Below are 24,652 nucleotides of genomic sequence, written 5' to 3' on the forward strand. Positions count from 1 at the left end.
CAGCCCATCCCTTTCCTTCCTTGAGGGCCAGAAGGTACCTAATGCACAGCCCAGGTTTCCCAAGGCCACATGCAGAAAGACCAAAGTGTTCAGAAAGTGCACACAAACTGTAACGTGGATCTCTAAGCAGTCAAAGAAAGAAGCAAAACATTTAGAACCAGCAAAGCAAAGGACTTTCTAAGCAGTGACACTAGGAGAATGCCTAACAGATGACACGGCAGTCTCTCTGGGGCCCAGGAGAACTAGAGGTCATTTGGTTAAAAACAAAACAAAACAAAAAACACAACCCCAAACGCAAAGTGAGCTTCTCCCAAGTGCTGAGAAGATAGTGCCTAGCAATCACCTGCCCCTCCAGCTGTTTAAGGGGCGTGCAGGCCACGGGTCCTCGTCAAGCTGAGAGCCATCCAGAAACCTATGGTGGCCTTTTTTCCTTTCCAAAAGAAAAAGTCCCAGGAAACGAATGCCCGGGTCACTCCCTCTGCCTCAGGACAAGGAGGGAGGCCACAGAGGTCTGACCAAGACTACTCCACCCTCTCCCCTCACAGAAGCTGGCATCTGTTTAAGCCAAGTCTTGCCCACACGGACATCAGAGACAGCACTACTACTACCAATGGCGCCATCAGAGGCAGGAGGGCCACTCACATATCCAAGATGAAGTAGAGGTCAAAAGAGCTTTGGCAGGAATTCTCATCTTTTGCCCGGCTCTTCCGGGTCCAGGTGCTGGGGCTGCGGAGGTGGTGGGAGGTCCCCGTGTCCTGGATGAGGTGGCGGTAGAGGTTCCCCGAGTCCAGACTGAGGTGGTGGGGGTCCTTCCAGCCTGGACCGTCGTGCTGGAAGCTCCCCGCGCTCAGCAGCGGTGGCAGCAGCACCAGCATCAGGAAGAGCGTGGGCCCTGACATGCCAGACCCGCCGCTTCCCATTTTTTTTGGCTGCCCTTGCGGCCCCGCTGGACGCCGGCCTCCGCTCTGTCTGCGTGTTCCAAGGGTCCTCGACCCCTCTAGTCCTTTCCCCAAAGCTGTGAGCCTCCCCCGGTACCTGCACTGAGGGCGGAAGATGCAAAGATCGCTGGCCTTGGGCGATGGCCCACTACCTGCTCGGCCTGCCCCCAGCCCCAAGGAGGCAGAATTCCCTTATGATGTCCCTTATGATGGGCAGAAAGGTTGGCATGGTGACTTTGTGACCTGCAGCTCTGCTCAGTGTCCTGCCTGTTGACAATCCCAGGGGGGAGTCAGGGGCTCTTTGGAGGGGCAGTGAGATGAGGCCTCCGTTTGTTCCTCATCCCAAACCCTCTCAGGTGGCCATTAAGATCCTGGAGGAATCCTGCCTTCTTGTCAGTTGAAAGCGGGCAGCTGAGGTGGCTTAGATGAGGCATCGCTGTGGGGGAGGAGGTCCCGGAACTGGGAGTGTAGCGTGTTGCCGTGGTCATTCGTGTGACCCAGTGGATGGAAGGATCTAGAAGGGGAAGAAGGTCCTGCAAGGATGTCAAAGTCCCTTGTGACTGAAGGGCCTGCCAGTTATCTACTTTTTGTAAAAGCCATCACAAGCTGAGGGACAAAACAAAAACTAGTTCGTAATGCTCACGGGGTCTGTGGACCAGAAATTCAGAGAGGGCAGAGTGACGATGGCTTGTCTCTGCTCCATGGAAAAACATGCAACAACTAAATGGGGGGGGGGTGGCTCGCAGCTGTTAGCTTGCGACCATTAGCTCGAGACCCTTAGGACGTGACCTTTAGTCATCCTCCCAGTGGCCCTCGGGCAGAGAGTGCGGTGAGGGGTGGATTGCGGCCTTCTCCCCGGGGCCTTCCAGGCCCTCCGGCCTCAGGCTGCCAGGTGAGCTGGGGGTTGGGGGACAGGCTGAGGGCTGTGGAGCCCTGGCCATGGCCGCCCACGGACTGGGCCCAGGCCTTGAAGCAGTGGCCGAACCTCTCCCCAAACCCCGCCTCCGGGACCTAATGGCGGCGGCGGCCTCCATGGGTCACAGTCCGTGGGACCCGGCCCCCATTTAGGCGTCTTGAGGAGCCTGAGGGCTGGTCCTGGGCGCCTGGCTCCCTCAGGCTGGGCAGGGTCTGGAGACCTGGCCCTGAGGGCGCCGCCAGCTGAGACCTGCCTCTTCAGCTGGACCTGGGCACTGGCGGGAGGACCCAGACTGGGTGCTGGACGAACGCTCCCGGGCAGGGTGACAGGCCTGCGCGGGGACCCCCTCGCTTAGCCGGCGCCTGGACCTCGGAGGACGAAAGTCCAGCCTTGGGACCTTGAACAAGTAAAATGAGGGGTAATGATGTCGCTTTGCTTATGGGATTGGTTAAGTGTTGAAAGTCGAAAGGAGGCGTGCAGACAATTAAATGCCTCCCCTTCCCTTTCTTGTCAGAACAGAGAATAACATTTGTTATTAACAAATGTGAAGAACATCGTGACCTGACTGTGACCTGACCTCCTGAACGAAGGATCTGACACCAAGATGTCTGCAACAACTAACCACGCCCCTCCCTCACCTTTCCTATAAAAGGGTTTTGCTGAAAGCTTTCGGGGAGTTTGGGGTTTTTAAGGCATGAGCCATTGTCTCCTTGCGCGGCCCTGAAATAAACCTTTCTCTGCTCCAAACTCAGACGTTCCGGTATTTGGCCTCACAGTGCGTCGGGCACACGGACTTGCGTTTGGGTAAAAAATCCATTCGCTCTTTTATGTCAAGTTTAGAAGTAGCACACTGTTTTCACTCCTCTCCCCCGCCAAACCTTCTAATATTCGACTACAATAACTGTAAATATTTGGAAGGATTTGAATCTGTGATCTGGACTCCTCCTATCAGTGAACACGGCAATGTCTTCATTTATTTGAGTTGTTTTCAGTGCCTTGCCTATAAATTTCCCTATGAATATCTTGACTTCTTTTGTCAAGTGCCTTCCCTATATACTCTGTACTTTTGATGCTATTGGAATGGCATTTTTAATACAGAGTTTTTAAATGATTGCTATCCTGAAGAAATGTATGTATTTGATATACTCACCCAACTTGCTAAACTCTGTCATTATAAAAATTTATCTGTAGAATTGTTTGCGTTTCTATAAAAAATGAACAAACCCCAAAAACATTATGCTGACTAGTTCTCCAATGAAATGTTGACTCGAAGTTGTGATGGAGGCATTCTTGATTGTGAAGAGACTAATTCTAACACGTCACGTTTAAGAATGGTATTTATTGAAGGCTTCTGTTGGCTATCTTTTATCTGATTAGGCAGTTTCCTTGTTATTCTCGGTTTGATACAAATCATGAAGGAGTGTTGAATTTTATCTCAATCCCCTTTCTGTATATTCTTTTGATGAATATGTGCATTTCACCAATAATCTGTTAGTGTGATTAATTACACTGGTGCATGTAAAGGTAATTTTAATATTTTATTACTAAACCCAAATTGATCATGATAATTTTTTAAAACACTGCTGGATTGCGTTTACCATTAGTTTAGAATTCTTTAACCTATGATCATGAGAGAGGCTGCCCTTTAATTCCTGTTTTTGTGCTATTCTTATCTGGTTTTGATATTAGGTATACTAGCCTCATAAAATGTGCTTGGGAATGTTTTCACCTTCTTTTGGAAAGACTTTGAACATGATCACAATAATCTCCTCCTTGAATATTTGATATGATATAATCTATGCCTGGTGTTTTCCTTGTGGGAACTTTTTAAACTACTGATAAACTTGACTCAGTATTTACTGAATGTTATGGACTGAATTGTGCACCCACCAATGTAGATTTTGTGACTGTATTTGGGGATTAGGGCCCTTAGCGAGGTGACTGAGGTTAAATGAGGTTATAAAGTGGAGTCCTAATCCCAGAAGACAGATATCCTATCCTCATAAGAAGAGAAAGAGACACCAGAACTCTCTTCCTACACAGGCACAGAGGAAAGGCCATGTGAGGACACAGCGAGAAGGTGGTCATTTGAAATCCAGGAAGAGAAACCACATCAGAAACCAACCCTGTTAGCACTTTGATCTTGGACTTCCTGCCTCCAGATGGTGAGAAAATAAATTTCTGTTTTTAAGCCACCCAGCCTGTGGTACGTTGTTAAGGCAGCCTGAGCAGGCTACCACATTGGATTGTTTAGTGCTTCCATTCTTTTATCAGTCATTTCAGATATATTTTTCTAGGAATTTGAACATCTTTTTCCCTATATTTGGTATAAAGTTCAGAATATGTTTGATTTTTATATTTCTGCTCTATCTTGTTTTTAATTCCTATTATTACTTGTGTCTTTTCTTATTTTATGGATTCACAACAAGGAGGGTATTGCCTCCAAGAGGTTGAAAATTGGCTAAGAGTCTTTTTAAGTAGGAAGCACAGTCATAAAGAGATATATAGTTTCTCTGTGATGTTACATTAAACAATTTTTTTGGTATCATAAATTTCCTATAAGCTAGTGGTTAGAGCTAGAAACTTGGTGAGATTCAAGGTTAATTGTTTTTGTTGATTTTATTCTTCAGGAGATACATGATACTTGGTAGTTGTATTTTTACTGATGATAAGATTGGTAAATGGGATCAAGTTTATCAGTCTGTTCCCACCATTAAATTTCTCCAGCAATGTTTTGACTCATGGTTAAATCCCCCAGCAACATTCCAACTAATGGCTTAAGCATCTATTAATGATAAATGTCTATATTATTTCATTAAGGGTCGCAAAATGGTGACTTTAAAAAAAGTTTTTTTTTTTCTTTTTTGCGGTACGCGGGCCTCTCACTGTTGCGGCCCCTCCTGCCGCGGAGCACAGGCTCCGGATGCGCAGGCTCAGCGACCATGGCTCACGGGACCAGCCGCTCCGCGGCATGTGGGATCTTCCCGGACCGGGGCACGAACCCGCGTCCCCTGCATTGGCAGGCGGATTCCCAACCACTGCGCCACCAGGGAAGCCCTAAAAAAAAAATTGTTTTTATTGGAGTATAGTTGATTCACAAGGTGTGTTAGTTTCAGGTGTACAGCAAAGTGAATGAGCCATACATATACATATATCCACTCTTTTTTTTTTTTTTTTTGATTCTTTTCCCATATAGGCCATTACAGAGTATTGAGTAGAGTTCCCTGTACTATACAGCAGGTAAAATGGTGACTTCTAATTTTATTATTTCTTCTGTATTTATTAGCTGAGGTTCTTTTTTCCCCATTTGATTGAGATATAATTAACATAGCATTGTATGTTTAATGTATGCAGCATAATAATTTGACTTACATATACTGTGAAATGGTCAGCACAGTCAAGTTAGTTAACTTATATCATCTCATCTAGATACAAAAAAAGAAAAAGAAAAAAATGTTTTTTCCTATGAAGAGAATTCTTAAGCTCTATTGTCTTAACAAATTTCAAATATACCATATAGCAGTGTTAACTGTAGTTATCATGTTGTAAATTACATCCCAAGTACTATTTTATCTTATAACTGAAAGTTTGCACCTTTTGAACAGCTTCATTCAATTCCTCCTCCCCCAACTCCCCACCTCTGGTAACCACAAATATGATCTCTTTTTCTATGAGGTTTTATTTTTTTTTTTTAAGGTTCCACATATAAGTGAGATCACACAGTATTTATCTATCTCTGACTTATTTCACTTAGCAAAATGCTATCAAGTTCTATCCATGTTGTCACAATGGCAGGATTTCCTTCCTTTTTATGGCCAAATAAAATTCCATTGTGTATATATATATATATACACCACAACTTTTAATTCAAAAAAATTTTAGTGAGATATACTTTATTTACAATATTATATTAGTTTTAGGTGTACAAAATTTTTAGAGATTATACTCCATTTATAGTTATTATAAAATGTTATATTGCCTGTGCTGCCGAATATTTCCTTGTAGCTTATTTATTTCATACATAGTAGTTTGTACCTCTTAATTCCCTACCCTTATCTTGCCCCTCCTCACTTCCATCTCCTCGCTGGTAACCACTAGTTTGTTCTCTATATCTGTGAATCTGTTTCTTTTTTGTTATATTAACGAGTTTGTTTCATTTTCTAGATTCCACATATAAGTGATAACATACAGTATTTGTCTTTCTCTGACTTATTTTACTGAGCATGGTACTCTCTAGGTCCATCCATGTTGTGGCAAATTACACAATTTCATTTTTTTTAGGGCTGAGTAGTATTCCATTGTTTGTGTGTGTGTGTGTGTGTGTGTGTGTGTGTGTGTGTTTGCTGACAATGCGAGCAACAGCTATCGAGGGGGAGGCACTCCTGGCTGGGTCAAAGGCAGATCTTTGGTCTGCAGAGCATTTGTGCATAGTGGGGATACATTAAGGCGAAGATGACACACCTCCCCTGTAAGGAAGAGAAGAGAGAGGTCACTGAGTAGCCACCAGAATTGGGAGCAGAAGGCTGTGGTTTCCTTGGTTCAAGGGGAGCAGGCTCAGGACCTGTTAGGATCGCCAGGGTGAGCCCTTGTTGATGCCCTTCCTCTCCCTGGGTGCTGGCCTCCAGTCTGTGCCCCTATTTCTAGACTCAGTTCAGGCATTGGACATCTGCCCTCCCTTCTCCAGGGAACCCTGTTGTTCTGACTCTGGCCTGCCTTTGCTCTGGTGTTGAACTTGCCTGCTTCCTTCTGGACTGGGAGCCTATGGAGCAAAGACAAGGGCTGATTGCCACTGTAGCCCCAGCATTGCCCAGGCTCTCTTGAGGAGTGTGTGCCAAAGGGATGAGTCCCCACTACAATCCTCAGGCTGGGCTCTGGGCCCACAGGGCAAGGGCAGGTGGGGGCACCGTCAGGTGGGTGATGGGCTATGGAGGCACATGGGCCCTTAGGTTTGGGTAAAGATTGATGCAGATCCTTTGGGACAGTGTAATCCATCTGTAGCAAAAACTGCCCCTGGCTTTTCTGTCATTTCCTCCTGGTCCCCAGCTCCTGCTCAGCTTAGGACTCCCAGCTGAAGAGCCCAGATTGCCAGACAGGGTGCCCTAAGCACTCTGGAAGCTGGCAACAACTCTGAGCACTCAGCTCCAAGAGATGCAGACAGTGAGTAAGAAAGGGTCTCCATGCTCTGAGGCAGCAGAAGGGAGAAGAGGGAGAACACCTTGGTCCTTCCCAGACTCCCAGCTCACTTCCAGTGGGCAGGTCCTCAAGGACCACGGGATCTCTCTTTACCCCCCAAAATCTCATTGGCAACCAAGGCAGTCGGAACGTAGGAGCACAGTTTGAGCCATGGCCCCTGAGTGTGGACCCTTCTTAGCCTGATCTGTGCATCCCCACACCATGTACACTCACACCTTTGTGCCTTTGTGTCCCTCTGTTCTTTACATGAAGCATAGTATGCAAGGTGCCCTATAGGACAGTCCCTGCTCTCAAGGAAGCTTCTAGTTCAGTGGTTTGCTATGGTCGCTTGAATAATGGCCCCAAATATATCCCAGTCCTAATCCTTGTCACCTGTGGATGTTGTAGGTCATATTGCAAAAGGGCCTTTGCAGGTGTGATTAAGGATCTTGAGATGGGGAGACTATTCTAGGTTACGTGGTGGGGGGGCTCCTACACTTGATCAAAGGGTCCTGTGACAGGGAAGCAGAGGGAGAGTTGCCCAAAAACAAGGCAATGTGACTGTGCAAGCAGAGCAGATTTAGGTGCTGCCCTGCTGCCTGGTAGATGGAGAAGGGCCAGGAGCCAAGGACCACACGGAATATAGCTCTAGAAGCTGAAAAGACAGGAAAAGCATTCTCTCCTGGAACCTCAGGAAGGAGTGTGTTCTGGAAGGGCCAATATTAGAAAAATTCCTCTGGGGATTAGAAGGTGGTGGAGCAGAGAGACACTGTCATTTCACAGAAGGTAACGGTAAACAAGACCGACTGCCATAGTGCGTGGACTGTCATAAGGACACTCCTGGGTACTGTGTCCACATAGCCTGTCTGGGAATCTCCTGCTGCACATCCAGGGCTGGGGTTGGGGGCCGACTGTGGTCTGCAGAGACTGGAGGTCCCAGCTGACACCCCGTCACTTAGACCAAGATTGACTTGAAGCCTGGGACCAGAGCACTGAGGGCTTCAAGAAAGGAATCAGGACTCACTCCTGCACCTACTGGAATACTGGGGCATCCACAGAAATCCGGCAACACTAGGTCTCCAGGACGAAGGTTGGGAGGGACAAGGTCAAATGGGATGGGGGCAGAGGAGGGGGAGGGGTCACGTCCACCAGGCACAGTTACGGGCTCCCAGCCCCTCTCAGGATGAGCAGGGCTGATTTCAGGCAGCTCTGGCTGCTGCCACTTACTCTCTGGGTGGCCCTGGCAACTCCCCTGATGTGTCAGGCCTCAGTTTTGCCTCCAGCGAGCACACAGGTCACTGTGAGCCACAGACTGCTGGGCGGACTCGAGAGCTGGCATTGCAGGGGCCTGGCAGGGCCCTGGGCAGCTATAAGGCCCCCTAATCCAGCACTCTGCCACTTCCCCAACCTGAGCTTCGAAGAGTGGCCCTGGGAATGGGACCATTTCAGAGAGGCGCTCACCGCCCCTGCCCTTACCTCGCTGGGCAGGAAGGCCATACCTGGCACCTTCCCTTGGTCCACCCTCTTGTCTTTTGCCTCCCTCTGCTTCAGCCCTCTGTTTTGCTGTGTCCCTACTGATCCTGAGTGAGCATCTCTGGGTGGCTGTCTCCACTGTTCAGGGCATAAGGCTGGGGTGGGGCTCTTATGACTATAAAGGGGCTGGTTCTGGGAGAGGCTCCAGGAGAATCAGGTGGAAAATGGGGCTTCTGTGCAATCACGGCTGGGACTCAGAGCTCGATTCAGACCCAGAACTGGGAGCTCAGTGCCCCAGCCTCTCCTGCTCACCCCGGCTGGAATCCAGGATGGAGCCTTGAGCTGCCCACCACAAGGCCTGGGCCAGGGGTGGTGGCAAAGCGTGTCCAGGGTGGGCAGAGCCTCAGCACTGTTCCTGGACTCTGCTTAGGGCTCTAATTGGTCTCTTCCATGTGCCTTCAGTGACACTTGGTTCACAGAGAGAGCAAAGGTTTGCAAGGCCTGGACAGTAAGGTGACCCCCAGGTGCTCTTTTTAGTAGCACTCTCAAGGCACTACCCAAGCCTCATGGGGGTTCAGCTCCTGGAGTTAGGGCTAAGGGCTCCGAGCTACTAGGGAGATGCTGCTCAGGGGCCTGTCTGCACAAGCTACCTTTTGTGCCTGCCTGGGGTGTTGTTCCCTTCACTTGCCTACCCAGGGTGCAGGGTGTCAGGACAGCCTTAGATGCTAGAGCCTTACCTTGGTACTCACACAGTTCCTGCTTGCGATGCTAACATTTTTGCTGATGAAGCTGACACCATGGTTCAGGCTAACTTCTACAAAGACCTCCCTAAAGCACAGAAGGGGCAGACAGTGACCACCAGGCCAGACAGACAGAGTTCTTACCCTCGGCTCCAATTGTAGCTTATAATATCTCCTGACTGTAATGACATTGAACATGAGGTGTACAGGGCTACCAGAGAGCAGATAGCAGGGGTAAGCGGAGCTCATCCCAAAGTACTACGAGGTCAGCTTCTGCAGTGAAGGCTGACCAGGCAGTGAGGATCCCTGCACGGGGCCAGATGTCCTCGTGGCCATGAGTGAAGTGACCAGGGATGGCGGTATGATGTCACCATCCCGACTCCTCTGTATGTACAGAGTATGTGAATTTAGCTCCAAAAGGCTGCCTGGAGCAAAGGTACCATCCCTGGGGCACATCATCTCCTGCATCCTACGCTCCTCAGCAGAGCCTGGGCCACAACAGATGGCTGAGCACCTCCGGGGACCACCAACCGGGGCAGGTGTGAACGATGCCCTCAGTCCTCCTGGAGACAGACATGTGCTGCCCCAGTAGAGCTGGCTTCCTAAATTTTTTACACCTCATGGTGGCAAAAACTGCCCACTTGGCCCCTGGGCTGGGCACTTACTTATCTGGCTTCTCTATCTTTACTCCTGGGCATGTTATACTGGTATCTTTCACAGACCTGGCTTTTATATCTGAAAGACAATCACATGAGAAGAATGTCAGTGGACTTGTCCACCCATCCGCCCCTCCCCTTCTGCCTGCCCTTGGAAGCAGAGTTACCAATTTGGCAGAAGCAGCTTCTCTTCTCTGCCTTCTTCTGACACCTGCTGTGGACCAGGCACTGTCAGGGCTCTGGCGTTTAGTGGGAACAAGGCACACAGAAGCTCTGCTCTCAAGGACCTGACATTTGTGGGACTGGAGAGGGAGATAGACAATAAAGTAACAAACAATGAACAAAATACGCGCCGGAGTGATAAGTGCAGTGACATCAATAAGTAAGGGACAGGATAAAGAAGGGAGGGGAAGAGACAGCTGCTTAGGAGCAGGTGACCTGTCCTTTCTTTTAGAGACTCAATTTGTCTTTAAGAGAAAATGAAATATTTATACAGGACATGATGGTATGTCTGGGATTTGCTTCACAATAATCAATGGTGAGAGTGTCATCACAACCAGATTGGCCAGGATTGGTAATTACTGAAAGTAGGGGAAGGCTGCTTCAAGGGCATTATACGATTTTTGCTACTCTTGTGTATTATTGAAAATTATTGAAAATTCCCATTAAAGATAAGTACTCTCTGAGGCGGTGTTCTTGGAGCTGAAACCGAATGAGGGGAAAGGCAGGGAAACTTCTGGGGAAGAGGGTCTGGGCTGTGGGAGCCTGTTAGGAGGCCGGAGGCATAACTAGCTGAACTTGCTGTGGGAAAGAGGTGAGTGAAGTGAGGGGGCGGGGCCTCGTGGGGCCTGGGGAGGTGTTTGGGCTTTATTCTAAGTTCAGTGAGCCTGTTGCATGGCCACTATCCTCACAGTGTGCACAGTGAGTGGTGAGCAAGGGCTTCAACAGCCTAGCTGGCTCAGGGAATGCAGTGTGGTGTGGGAAGCGTGTCACTTGGCGGCACCAAGGGGGTTACTTACCAAACAACCGCATGTCGCTGAACTTAAATCTACAAATAACTTCATCCTTCTTCTTTGCATTATTAAATCCTTTTCCAGAAATCATCAATTCATTTTCATCTGCAAGGGCAACACCCAAAGGTCTGTATTAGGAGGTGCTGAGTGCTGTCGTCCCTCTGATCCTGCAGTTATGACAGGCCACTCCATAACTGAATTACCAGGGACTCTGATGAGGAAGCATATGTGTCTGAACCAATATCTATGTGCACACTGGGCCTCACCGGGTATCACAGAGGGTACAACTGAGATGGATGGGCCTTGAGCACTCGCGGGCTTCTCACCACTGCCCCTGACCCATCCAACTCATTAAAGGCACCCAGTCTCATACCCTCCACAGGGGCAAACCCAGCCATAGGTTTCCGACTCTGAAGCCAAGGTCTTCCCTGAAAGGCGCAGGCAGTGCTGTCCTGCAGGCCCTCTCTTACACAAATGCCAGGAACCCAGACAGCGCAGGCTGAACACAGTCCTGACCCTTGTCTGAACTGAGCACACAAGCCTGGGTGTCTTGGGGGCTTTCTGACACTAGGGGTTCTGCTCCTCCTCCGTGTCTCTCTCTTTGCCTATGGCAGGCTGGAGACCCCAGGAGCAAGGCCAGGACCTGGGCGAGGCCAGGAGGAGGCGAGGACTGAGCCCCGGAGAATCCCCCATGGCAGGCGACGTCCTGCCTCAGCTGTGGGTCTGAAGTCCGCAGTGACTGCTCTGCCGCGCCCCCTTCCTGCCCCTGCACGTGCCTCACACAGACCCCCACGCCCCCCACAGAGATTCGCCAAGCACCTCCTTCTGTCGGGGTGGGAGATACTGATAGGCAGTTCTGGGCCATAGGGGCTCCCCAGGCTTCTGGGTTCCCACTGGTGCTTCCTGACAACTGAAACAAATACTAGGGCATCCAGAGAGGGCAGCTAGTGGGCCTGGCCCCTGGAGCTGGCCAGGATAAATGCAGATCTTCCTGCTGCATTTCATAGTCTTTAGCCTGCACCCCTGCCTCCTGGCCTAGGCTGGCTAATGCCAATCCCAGATACTTGATTGGTGCAAGGTCAAGTAACTTGAGAAATATTCTTCAGACATGCCAGCACAGCCTTGGACCTGGCAGTGCTGATTCGTCCTGCTTCAGATCTTCCTGTGGTCCCCTGAGATCAAGGTGGAGTTTACAAATTCTCTTTTGAAGGAAACAGATTCTTGGGCTGTAGGCAGAAGCTGGCCTGCTAATATGTTTTGATAGGCTTTTGGAAGCAGAAAGCTCCCATAGAGGACCTGGCAGTCCCGGCCTCATGGTGAAGGTTGGACCCAGCCTCCTCTTCCACGTAGCTGACAGGAGGGATGGCGGCAGGCGAGGGCAAGGCCACCTGATAGCCCAGCGCACAGCCCGTGCCACATCCTCAGGAGCAGCGCACGCTGCCCTCCGCCTGGACACCCTCCTTCCTCCTTGTGTCTGCTGCTGCCTTCAGCCCCTCTCGGGTGCTGCTTCACCTCTGCAGCAGAGCCCCCTGTGCCCCAGGCAGTGCTGCTCCCAAAGGGGGGCTTCTGAACTCCGGCAACTCTCCCAAGTGAAAGGCAGGGTGATGGTTTCAATATTTCAGCAAAAGAGACTTCCAGGTCAAGGATTTTTGCTTTGTCCAGAAAGCTGCTCCTTTTGCTTCCCAAACCCCTCCCCCTGCACCCCAATTCCTCCAACAGTATCAACCACACGAAGAAAAGGAAGTCACAGGAAGGTCTATAATAGGCTTGCAGGGCTGCATGTCCCACGTACAGTCCACTGCCCACCAGCTCTCAGGCAACAGACAGGCGAACAGTCCCGGGAAGGGAGATGGATCCTTTCTGGAACAGAGAGCTTTCTCTCTGGAAGAAAACTTGTATACCAGGACAGCCGTGGGCTCCAGAGGGAGGAGCTGGGAAGGCAGGCATCTCCCTGAGAAGGCTGGTGGACCTGGGCATGAAAAGGGCATCTAGCCTGCCTGAGACTGACACAGATGCACAGGTGAACATGACCTGACTTGGGGCGGGCAGGTCTGGGAGCACCACATGCTGCTTGGGACTGTCACTTTGAGAGAAACTGGACACTGACCAACTGTGACCTGGGTGTCCCCTTAAGGCAGCAGGTCTACTTCTGGTCTTGACCCCAGGGAATTCCTTTCCCAAGCTCGCAGAGGTAAGCATCAGGACGGTCCTACAGTATGACTTCTAGTATCGACCTATTAGGAACAATCTGAATATTGATCAAGGGAGGCCCATGAAATAAATTGTTCCATCCATGCACTGGAATACTATGTAGATGGCTGCAAAGTACTATGTACTGCATGATCCCATTAATGTAAAAATATCCTTGTAAAGTATACTGAGGTAGGTCTTTACATATAAAAGCTGAACTCTTTGTGGTTGTTCTCTCTGGAGAGAGTAGGATGGGACAAGGGGGGACCTTATCACTCTGGGGGACATCCTGGACCCAGGCTGGTTGCAGGAGTGTCCCCGTCTGTGCAGTGTGTCCTGCCTTCATCCCGCGGGTCCTCCTGCCCCGCATAGCCTGCCCCACGCACACACCCCCAGAGGGTCTCTGGCCATGACACAGAGCTAGATGCCGGACCTCAGAGGGAAGTCCTACTCTGCACTGTGTCTTCCTATGGCCACACTGCTGGGCCCCACCTGCTGGGCTTCCTGCAGACACTCACTCTGGCCCAGTCACATACAGGAAAAGGAGTGACCAAGTGCCACGTCCAGCCTGCCTCTGGGGTCCAAGACCTGGGCTAATCCAGCAACACACAGGAGGGATGAATCCCCAAACCATGGTGCCGAGGGTCCCAGGCCAGGCCCCGCGCTCATCCCCTGTGAGTCCCTGAGGAGAGGTTCTAAAGCAGCAAACTAGCCTGTGGAGGAAGAAATCAGGGAGTAGCTGCCTCCAGGCATTGGGGCAGGGATTGCCTGGGAAGGGAGCTGAGGGCACTTTCTGGGGGCAAATGTAATGTTCTGAGTCCTCATAGGGTTGGGGATTACACAGGTATGTGCATTTGTCAGAACTCGTCAAATGATAAACTTGTTTGTTGCATTTCAAAAAGAGAAATCTTAACAAATCTTGTTTCCCAGATAAAGAAATGTGGTGCAGTAGCCTGATGACTGTAAGTTATTTTGAAATGCATCAAGATATAAGATGGGGACTTCCCTGGTGGTGCAGTGGTTAGGAATCCGCCTGCTCATGCAGGAGACAAGGGTTCGAACCCTAGTCCGGGAAGATCCCACGTGCCGTGGAGCAACTAAGCCCGTGCACCACAACTACTGAGCCTGAGCTCTAGAGCCCGCAAGCCACAACTACTGAGACCGCATGCCAAAACTACTGAGCTTGTGAGCCTAAAGCCCGTGCTCCGCAATGATAGAAGCCATGGCAATGAGAAGCCCGCGCACCCCAACGAGGAGTGGCCCCTGCTCGCCACAACTAGAGACATCCCACAGAAATGGAGACCCAATGCAGCCAATAAAAAAAAAAAAAAAAAGAAATAAGATGAATTGCTGTAAACAGAGATTCAAGAAAGAGAGAGGAGTTAGATAAATAAATGATAAAGGAAATACGGTCAGGTAGTAATTGCAGATCCAGGTAGTGGAGAGAGGGGTATCCATTGTACGTTCATTTCCACTCTGCTATAGGTTTGAAATGTTCCATAATAAAAAGCTGGAATAAAAACAATGAATTGAATGAAAAAAATAAAAACACAAAACTGTGGACACAGCCAAGCAGAAGTCATGGTTCATACTAGGTGACAAGTGCCTGACAAGAGACAGGAATAGAGCAAGGGCTGTGAGAAGCCAGAGGGACCAGTTGAGTAGGAAAGGCTTTGGAATTGAGATGCCCTGAGAATAAGACCTAAAAGGATGGTGGGCTGGACCCTGTAAAGCTGAGGAAGGTTTTTCAGGGAGCCCAGTCCCCCCAGCCCCCGGCCTCTGCAGCAGGTGTGCTTAGAGCAGAGGCTGGACATTGGAGGGTCTGGTTGTCTGGCTTGGGGGCCTCAGCCTCCATGGTCAGGCTGGGGTAGGGAAGTGGCCTTCTCTGCCCCTCAGGCCCTGTGCAGAGGATGGGCTGGAGCACAGGCCTGGAGGCAGGGAGGCCAGCAGAGGCCTCTGCCTAGTCCTGGAGGGAGGTCGAGAGGCTGAAGAGGCCACGTGCCTTATGCTCCCCACTCCCAGCTTCCTCACACCTGGTCGACTTATTCAGAACGATAGCCTGATGAACAGCTTCTTCTACTTTATTTGGGGTCCAGGTTCCTGCCTTGAGCTTTCCCTCCAAGTGACAGTCATGCTGTGTGGCAGCTTTTGACAAGATGACAGCAGTTGTAAAGGTCAGAGCAGCAGTGCTGGGTCATGCCTGCAGAGGGTGTGCGGTGGGCACCTGTCACCTCAGCTGGGCCACCACAGGGCATGAATGACAATGGGCATCTTCCTCTATGGTTTGACAGACCTGTGTATGTCTCAGGGACATAATCAGAGAATTGAAGCTGTCAGGCTACTGCACGGCTGGCACGTGACACCAGAGAAGCCCTGGTTTCGTGTCTGGGGGCAGCAGAGCTCGGACATGAACATTGCTGTGTCTGACCCCATGGCCTACTGCACTGTAGCCTTGCAGATCAGAGCATAGTGGCCAGGACCAGCTTCCTGGGTCTGCGTCCAGCTGCATCCAGCTGTGTGCTGTTGCCAGTGGGAGCGTGTGCTTATCCACCCACCTCAGCTCCACAAATCCCAGTGATCTGGACTCACGAACCGGCACACACAGAGCTCACTGAGAGAGAGGGCTTCTTCCAGAAAAGCAACTGCACAGGATCCTCCCCACACCGATGCAGGGACCCTCCCAGGGGAGAGAAGGCAAGCTTGTCAAGTTCCAGATCTCAGGGCGTGGTCGAGCCCGTTGAACCACTGGGTGTAGTGATAGCTGTGAGTATTTGTTGGATGCCTTTGTCAGTCTGGGTTGCTAGTATGATGCTGACCGTGAACTATGTCCAATTCTTTTCTTCATCCACTGAAATAATCATATTTTTCTTCCCCATTTTGCTCATAAGAAAATCACATTGATATTTCATACACTGAATCAGGCTTGCATTTCAGAGGTGAGCCCTAATGATTCTTGATGTATTGTCCTTTTTTTACGTTGTTGGATTCTATTTGCTAGTGATTTGTTGAGGTTTTTTAAAATAAAGTTTTTCTTATTACTTAATTAAACTTTTGGTTTTGAGTTTAAAAAATATGTACACTAAACTTATCATTTTGCAATAGTTTTGTGTCATTTTATGGCATATATCAAGCTTATACAGAACTGTATGTCAATTACATCTCAGTAACACTGGAAGAAAGAAGTAATTATACAAATACACACACACGCACCCCCAACACTTGGCATACACACCTCACATAAACATTCCCTTATATGCCCAATGTAGTCCTATGCCCACAATTTCCATACAATCACCCCACACACTCAGACACCACACTCACACACACCATACACACTACACGCACACCCCACGCATAGTGAAATCATGTGCTCACAGCACACCCACAACGCACACTGGGCACATTCACAACTCACACAAACACACACCCCTGTGTTTAAAACAGCAGTCCAGCTCTTACCTCCTGTACAGACACTGGAAGGCTCCACAGCTGTAATTTCAATACAGGACTTAGCTCCGAGCTAGAATAGGGAGATGAGGGGCAGGGGCTTGAATGCGGGGGCTTGGCGAGAAGCTACCCGTTCCCACTTTTCACGTCCAGCCCTCACTCACTGGCTCAATGATGTATGTAAGAGACTTGAAGCCTTGGTCCACTCCAAAGACGTGATGCGGGCTGTCTGCAATGTCCAGTAACTACAGCAGAGAGGAGATGGTTGGCACACAGTCAGGGGTTGAGGACGTGGCAGGTCCCATCCCAGGAGACAGGCTCTTGTCGCCTGCCATGCTGGATTCCAAGGCCACACGCTGGCATCTGCTAGCAGCCCACCCTTAGGGAGTGGAAAGCTCCTCCATCCACACCCCTGGTGGGCAGGTTTACCCAACACTTGATATTCATCTGCAGTGGCTACCTGGTGTCCAGACACTTGGGATGGGTGGAGAGCCATCCTCTCGGAGACCCTGGGACAGGTGACTTTGAGAGATTTCCCCAACAGTTCTCAAGAGTGGCACTGGTTACCTGTTCTGAATTACCTGGTCTCTCTGATAGTCTTTTACACCCACACAGTATACTGTTGCTCCCATTTTCCGAGCCCTGTCAGCCTAAGAGGAAAAAAGCGTTGAGTACAATTCACAAAACAGGCGGAGCACAAAGCTGGTAATGATGGTCTGGACTTACTTCTTCCTTAGTCATTTCAAACGGCGCTTCCTCCAGGGTTCCATCGGTCAAGGAGATAATCATAGAGGGAACCTTGTTTTCTGCAGAAGAAGCAGGGAGCGGCCTGGTCAGCAAGGCACCTGGAGTGACCTGCCTCAGGCTGCCAGGCCCACAACACTGCTCCCACACCTCTTCCTCCTGCGGAGAGGCCACCCTGACCTGAGTACCCACCACCCAGAGCACCAGGAGGGAGAAGGTGCCTCAGCCCAGAACCCACTTGACAGACGAGGAGCCTGAGACCAGATCAGAGCCCTTCCGAGTGGACTTTCACTATGGGCAGGTGGCACAGCCTTTGCCCTGAAAGGCAACTGCAGCTACTTCACTGGACGAGGACAAGCCTCTCAGGAGAGCACAGGGAGGAGCAGCTGACTGACTGCACAAGACATCCCCCTGGGTCTGGGGGGAAGTGGGCTCTGTCTTGGGTGGCGCCGGCAGGCACTCCTGCTGGCTCTGTGGGTCCTGCTATTCAGAACTCGAGGTCATGGTGCTTGGACAGCAGCCCCCGCCCAGCTCCCCGCCTTTCCCCAGCAGCCCATGCATCCTTCCCGACAAGGGCTGCAACCCTACAGTCTCGATGCAGCTGGTCTGGGCCAAGTACAGCCACTTCCACAGTCGGAGGCACAGTCAAAGGATGAGAGTCAACCAGAGGAAAGAGGCTCAAGGGAAAGGAGGAAGAGCCAGAGCTGTGGTGGACCAAGTGTGGGCAGCCAGGGGGACACCAAGGTCTCTGTTCCCTAAACTGAACCCTGTCTGCTCGCCGTCCCTGGAAGTTCTCTTTTCTTTTTCATGCAGCCCAACCATAGGTCAAGCACTTGATATCTAGTAAGAACCAGGAATGTAATGCATGATCCCATGTGGTTCTCGGAAGCATCCCTGGGGGTGGTTTTCCTCCTCACTGTGCAGAGGAGGAACCTGCAGCACAGAGAGGACAAGGGACTCGCTCCAAGGTCAGTGCTAGGAATTGGCCGAGGGGGTCTGCACCAGCCCTCGCTGAGCCCCGCGCCCGGCCCTGTCCCACCTGAGCACAGTGACGTCAGCAGGCAGCTTACCTCCTGAGTTAGCTTGTTGAATCTGCTCATTTGCCTGCAACAAAATGAAGGAAATTGGTGAAGGGCAGTGAGATGACCCAATAATACTCTAAGAACTTGATAAAGCAGAAGAAAGTCTCAGAGCTGTAGGATCCGGACCTATTTAAATCCTTCCTGCATGTGTTTGGTTCCTGTAGGTACTATATTCTGAAGTCTGCTGAGACCATCACGAATTTCATTTCTGAAGAAAAACAGTAAAGGGGGTTGAGGAGGAATGAGGGTTGACTGTTACAAAACAGAGCACTTGTCCTGGTGCCCTTCTGCTCTGTGGAGACCTGCCTGGACCAGAGAGGACACAAGTGGCCCTGTGGTGACCTCTCTGCCTGTGTCTTTGACACTGACAGGCCTTGGTCAACGCTTCTCTGTCCCCCATTCAGCGGGTGTGGGGATGCTGCTTTGCTGGTCCCATGGGTAGGGCCTGGCTTTCAATGTGCTCATCCCTGTCTCAGGCATGCAGACCTCAGGGGACTCAGCAAGGGCCCTGCCTTGACCGCCCGTGGTGAGGGGGGAGCACCCATGGATACGCACCTGTGAATTCAGCACCCCCAGTGTGACTGGCGGTACTGCGGGCACCTAAGGGGTCCCTGGTGAGGGCACACCACCTTCCAGCAGGCAAGGCTGAGTGTGGAAAGGTCACTGTGCTGATACCGCTACCCTGTCCCCTCCTCCCCTACCACAGACCCCTGCGGTGGACTTGGACCCTCCAAGCCACTTCCCCCTCTGGATCCGTACTACAGCAAGTAGTCAAGCTGCTGCATTAGAGTGTAGGGCTCCTGGGCTTCATGTGCTCCTGAAGAAATAGACCGTAAGCTGGAAAAGAGGCCTGAGGCCTGTCCACGCAGGCGGAAGAGCAGTGACCCCAGGCTGCCATGGGGATGGGCTGTCGGCCTCTGTTAAAACAGATAGCAGGGGATGGGACTGGGACACACCAGGGTTGGGGCTTAGGTTCAGGCTAATGCAGTGTGATGGGCTGAGCTGTCACAGCAAGTCTAAGGAGAACGTGGTCCCTGAAGTCTGGCTCTTGCCTTGCACAGAAGGAATTCTGTCGTGAGGTGCGATCTGAGAGCCCCAGGCCCTGCGCTGCCTGACCCAGCCCAGGAGCTGAGGACGCTGTGACCCAGGTCCAGTGGAGGCCACACCAGGCCCTGCCCACCCCACCACAAACACCCTCCCCTCTTCCTGACACTTTTGGGAAGATTTCTGTTTTGTTGCCAGCACCCCCAAATATGCTGGAGCTCTCATCTCTCCCCAGCCTTTGACCTGAGACTGAGCTTGCCCAGGCTTCACTCCTGCCTGAGCGGGCCTTTTCCTTGGGCAGCCCCCCCACCCCATCCTTACTCCCAGCTCTGTGCACTAGGCTGCTTATGCCCTCATCAGGCCCTTTGCTTCTTAAGATTCCACCCTGTTTTTCACTCCCCTGAGCCCACTCCCACTTCTGACACCTTCCCTTGAGGAAGACTTCGTCACCTCCACTTCCAGAGAGGACCCCGGAGATCCTCAAGAGCCTCCCCACAGCTCCCTTGGTTCAGGCACTGAACCCCTGCCTCGGAGGAGGCAGTGGTCCTCCTGTCCCCAGTTGGCAGCTCCTCCCCCATAGGATGCCGCCCAGCCCCGCCTCTCTTTCTGCTACCTGCCTGACAGCCCCCCGCTGACTTGCTGTCTTCCACCTCCACCTGACTCAGGTCTCTCTGAAATGCAGAAGACAGGGACACACAAAACCAAGCCTTCCCCTATCTCACTTAACAGGAAGCACAGCCCCTGCTTCTCCTGGGAGCCAGGCATGGGGAATGCTGCGTCCACGCACTGGCACCAGCACACTCCCTGGGTTCCGATCATCTGCATCATGAGCATCTTAACCTCCCGGCTACTCAGGAGCTCCATATCTTCCCACCTCCAGGGCTTTGGGCACATCGCTGGGCCCTCCTAATGGCCCACCTAGGATGCTGGTGTGTCATGCTTCCCTCCTGCACCCCAGCCCACACTCCTGGGCTCCTTTGTCTCAGACCCACCAAGGGACCAAGCTCCCCTCCACTGAAGCTCCAGCACTTCAGCACTGCCCACCCCTGCCTCCTGGCTCTGACTGTGCCTCCCCTCTTCCCCCACTGGCCCAGAGCAGAGAGTGACACACAGAGCAGGTGCCCAACACAGGCCAGTGTTCACAAAGGGCCCACACGTCTGCTCCACCAGGTCCCAGGCGTCCTTGCAGTGAGCCAGTTCTCAGAAAAGGGAAGAGCGCTGAGAGGACCCAGGACAGGTGGAGGGTGGGGCTTAGAGGGGGCGGAGATGGTCTAGCGGCACGGGGTCTGCCAGGGCCAGCGCAGCCAGGGGTCAGTGGGAGCCATGGAGCCGGGGCTGGGGGTCAGAGTGGACTCTGAGGGGAGCCCAGGACGGCCCAGCCTGCTCCCAGTGGGTCCACATGAGGTCTCAGGGAACCCCTCAGTTCCCTGTTTTTCCCTGTGAGCACTCCCACCAGGCCTGCCTGCGGGATTAAAGCAGCACTTACCTGTCTGAGGTGAGCTTCATGAGGGTGTGACCCAATGTGGAGTAGGTGATGAAGGACACCCGCAGGTTAGGGCTGGAGAAGTATGAAGACAAAGTCAACAAGCAACCAGGAAGGGGGTGCATGTGAATTTCCCAGCTCCCATTCCAAGTGTTTTGCTTCGGGGACTCGTTTCCTGAACACTGGAAGTTCCTATAACTTAGTAAAGGATTCTGAGGCCTGTGGAGGTGTGGGGCCTTCCTGCTCCCTCCTTATACTCCCAACCCCCCAAAATCTCTCTGTCTCTCTCTCTCTCTCTCTCTCACACACACACACACACACGCACACACACACACACAGAGGCATGCACAAGAAGATAGATACTCATGTACTTCTGCATGAGCCTCCCAACTGGCCTCTTTTCTACTGTAAAATTCTCTGAGACTCACCCCTTTTCTCTCCTTGCCCACCTCCCCATGTCCTGCCCATCTCAAAGAAGTCACTCTACCTCTTTTCAGCCTTTCACACATCCCTCCCTTTTCTCTCCCTCCACTGTCTTCTGCCCCATTGACCCTCATTATTTTTTCTCTCAGTGGCTACCATAGGTCCCTAGCTGTGCTCTCTACTGCTCTTGGCTCTTGTTGCAAATCATTTTAACCACTCTTATCAGACTTTACTACCTGGAGGACCTCATGTATCATATCAGACACTTGCTGAAGAATCATCTAGAGCTCCCAATTACAGCGGAATTCTAAGCGCCTTGGCCTGGCATTATGAGCCTCAGTGGTTTTGGCTCCACAGTGCTCTGTCTAGACTCATCTCTCAGCCTTCCCTGAGTTAACGCTCCTCTCCAGTCAAATAGACGACTCACTCCACAAGAAATCTCCTTGATCATTCTTCTACCCTCTTTTCCCCATTCTTTAGGATCTCGTTCAAAATTCCACATCCCCTAGAAAGTCATACTTGACTTTCAAAAGATAAGAATACTTGCTTTTTCCTCAAAGTTACTAGAAATCCCTTTTCACGTTTCTTTTAGCCCTTGGCACAATTTAACTGGGTGTTTGGTTACTGGTTTGCCTGTTTATTAATCTGTGCGGTCCTCAAGGGCAGACTGTGTCCCCTACAATGTGGCCTGACCCCAGGCAGGAGCCGAGAAAGCTGCTGAGACCTGATGGAACCAGCGTGATCTGTCCTTTCTGCTTCAGAACACCCCCCTGGACTCTGTGCTCCCGACCAAAGGGACCTCTGTGACCACCGAGTCTAAAGAGCTATGTACCCTGCCCGGCAGAAGAAAACAGTAGCCGTCCTTTGTGTCCTTCTCCAATATTTCATCCACTACTATGTAAATGTCCTTCCAAATATCGTTCGCCTTCTGTGACCTGAAAACAAAGAAGACCTGAGTCGGAGGGATGAGGCGCATCCATCCAGTGGGCAGTGTTTCTGCCTCTCGAGCTTCCAGCAGACACTTTGGCAAATCCTCCCCATCCCAGGCACCAAAAGGCTGCCACACTCCCTCAGTGACCTCAGTGGGTCACCCTGGTGGTGACTTTCATCAGTGTGAGTGCTGGGGAGGGTAAACAACCAGACCCATGTGCAGGGGGATGAGGGTCTTTGGGTGGCAAACCAGGATGGTTGATCATTTTACTTGGGGCTTTAAGACAAGGAAAGAGGGAGAATTCATTGGTTAGAAACGCCTCCAGTGCTTCTGACACGTTGGCTCTCGTTGTCCCTCACGTATGGACACCCAACAGGTACCCTGGCCTCAGGCCAGGGTGCATGTGTTACTCAGACTGTTTTATTACCACTTTTCTTCTCATGAGCCTGCAAACTAGGCCTGGGACACTGCTGTCCTGACATCATGATACCCACCAGCAGGGAAAACTGCAGGCCCTTCCTGGTCTCCTTCAAGTTTTTTGCTCCCATTGTCTTTAACTTTAGTGCCAGGATGGAGACTGAGGAGCCTGAAGGGGGTGAGGGTGAGGAGTGTGCTGTGCTTTCAGATAAGCCTGGCCTATCCCACTGTAGCCATGCTCTAGGCTTACTCCTCACTGATGGCCTGGGGATGGGAAATGGGTGCATAGGGCCCATCCTTGGAAACCGTCAGCTCCTCTTCCCCTTTGCAGAATCCAGCAAGACTCAGTCCTGTCACACCCACTAGCCTCTGGGCTACTTCATCCAATGTCTAGGAGCTTTCCCCCTTTCCAGTTGATTGCATAAGCAAATACCTTCCCTACTCTACCTCCCAGAATGTTTTGAGGATGACACATGTGCAGTAAAGGGCTCTGGGGACCGTAAAGTGCTTCAGTGATATTGGGAGCCAAACCACTGTTACTACTGAATGACTAAAACGTATCCTCAGCCCCACGTAGGAGTTGAAAATGGAACCTAGGCAATCTGTCCAGTCTGAGGACACGCCCCTCCCTTTCCTTCCTTGAGGGCCAGAAGGTACAAAATGCACAACCCAGGTTTCCCAAGGCCACAAGCAGACAGACCCAACTGTTCATCATGTGCACACAAACTGGAACGTGGGTCTCCAAGTTGTCAAAGAAAGAAGCAAAACATTTAGAACCAGCAAAGCAAAGGACTTTCTAAGCAGTGACACTAGGAGAATGCCTAACACATGACGTAGCAATCTCCCTGGGGCCCAGGAAAAATAGAAGTCATTCGGGTAAATAACAAAACAAACCAAACACCAAACAAACCCAGAAATCCCAGTGAGCTTCTTCCAAGTGCTGACAAGACAGCTTCTAGCAATCACCTGCCCCTTGAGCTGTTTAAGGGACATGCAGGTCACAGATCCAGGTCAAGCTGATGGAGAGACTGACAACCATCCAGAAACTCTATGGTGCTTTGTTTACTTTCCAAATATAAATGTTCCCGGGAACAAAGGCCTGGGGCACTAATTCTAACTCAGGAACAAGGAGGCCACAGAGGTGTGTGCCTTGGGTCTAATCAAGACTGTTCTTGTCTCCCCTCTGTCAGAGGCTGGGTTCCCTTGGACTACTTCCTGTCATCCGTGGTCCTGTGGACAGAGGTGCCCTGAGGAGCACCCGGGCCAGGCAGGAGAGCCACTCACGCGTCCACTATGAAGTACAGGTCAAAGGCACCCTCGCAGGATTTCAGCCTGTCCCAGTTGTTTCTGTGATGGCTGGTGCCCAGGTGGAAGCTTCTGTTGTTTGGGAGGTGGTGCAGGGATCTCCCTGGGCACAGCTGTAGAGGCTGTAGCGCCAGCATCAGGAAGAGCATGGAGCCCAGCATCCTGGGCCCAACATTCCCCATTTTCTTGGCCAGCCCCCGTGGTCCCACTGGACCCTGGCCACTTCAGGCCATCTCAGGCTGGGGCATGTGCTACCTCCGCTGCTTCCCAGGAACCACTCCTCCTCCAGCCCTTTCACTAAGGTGCACTGTGCTGTAAGCCTCCCCTGGTATTTGCCCTCAGGGCAGAAGAGGCAAGAGGCTGGCCTCGGGGCATGTCCTCACTACCTGCATAATCCTCCTCTGTGATGTCCCTTATGATGGACAGGAAGGTTGGCATGGTGGCTTTGTGAGCTGCAGGTCTGCTCAGTGTCCTGCTATTGACAATCCCAGTGGGGAGGCATGGGTGGGAGTAAGATGAAGCGTCCATTTGTTCTTTATCCCAATCCCTCTCAGGTGGCCATTAAATTCCTCGGGAAACCCTGCCTTTCTGTCAACTGAAAGAAGGCAGCTGAGGTGGCTTAGATAAGGGCATCACTGTTGGGTCAAGGAATTGGGAGCCTAGAGTGCTGCAGTGGTC

Source organism: Hyperoodon ampullatus, assembly GCF_949752795.1.
Source record: "Hyperoodon ampullatus genome assembly, chromosome: 1".
Taxonomy (NCBI): Eukaryota; Metazoa; Chordata; class Mammalia; order Artiodactyla; family Ziphiidae; genus Hyperoodon; species Hyperoodon ampullatus.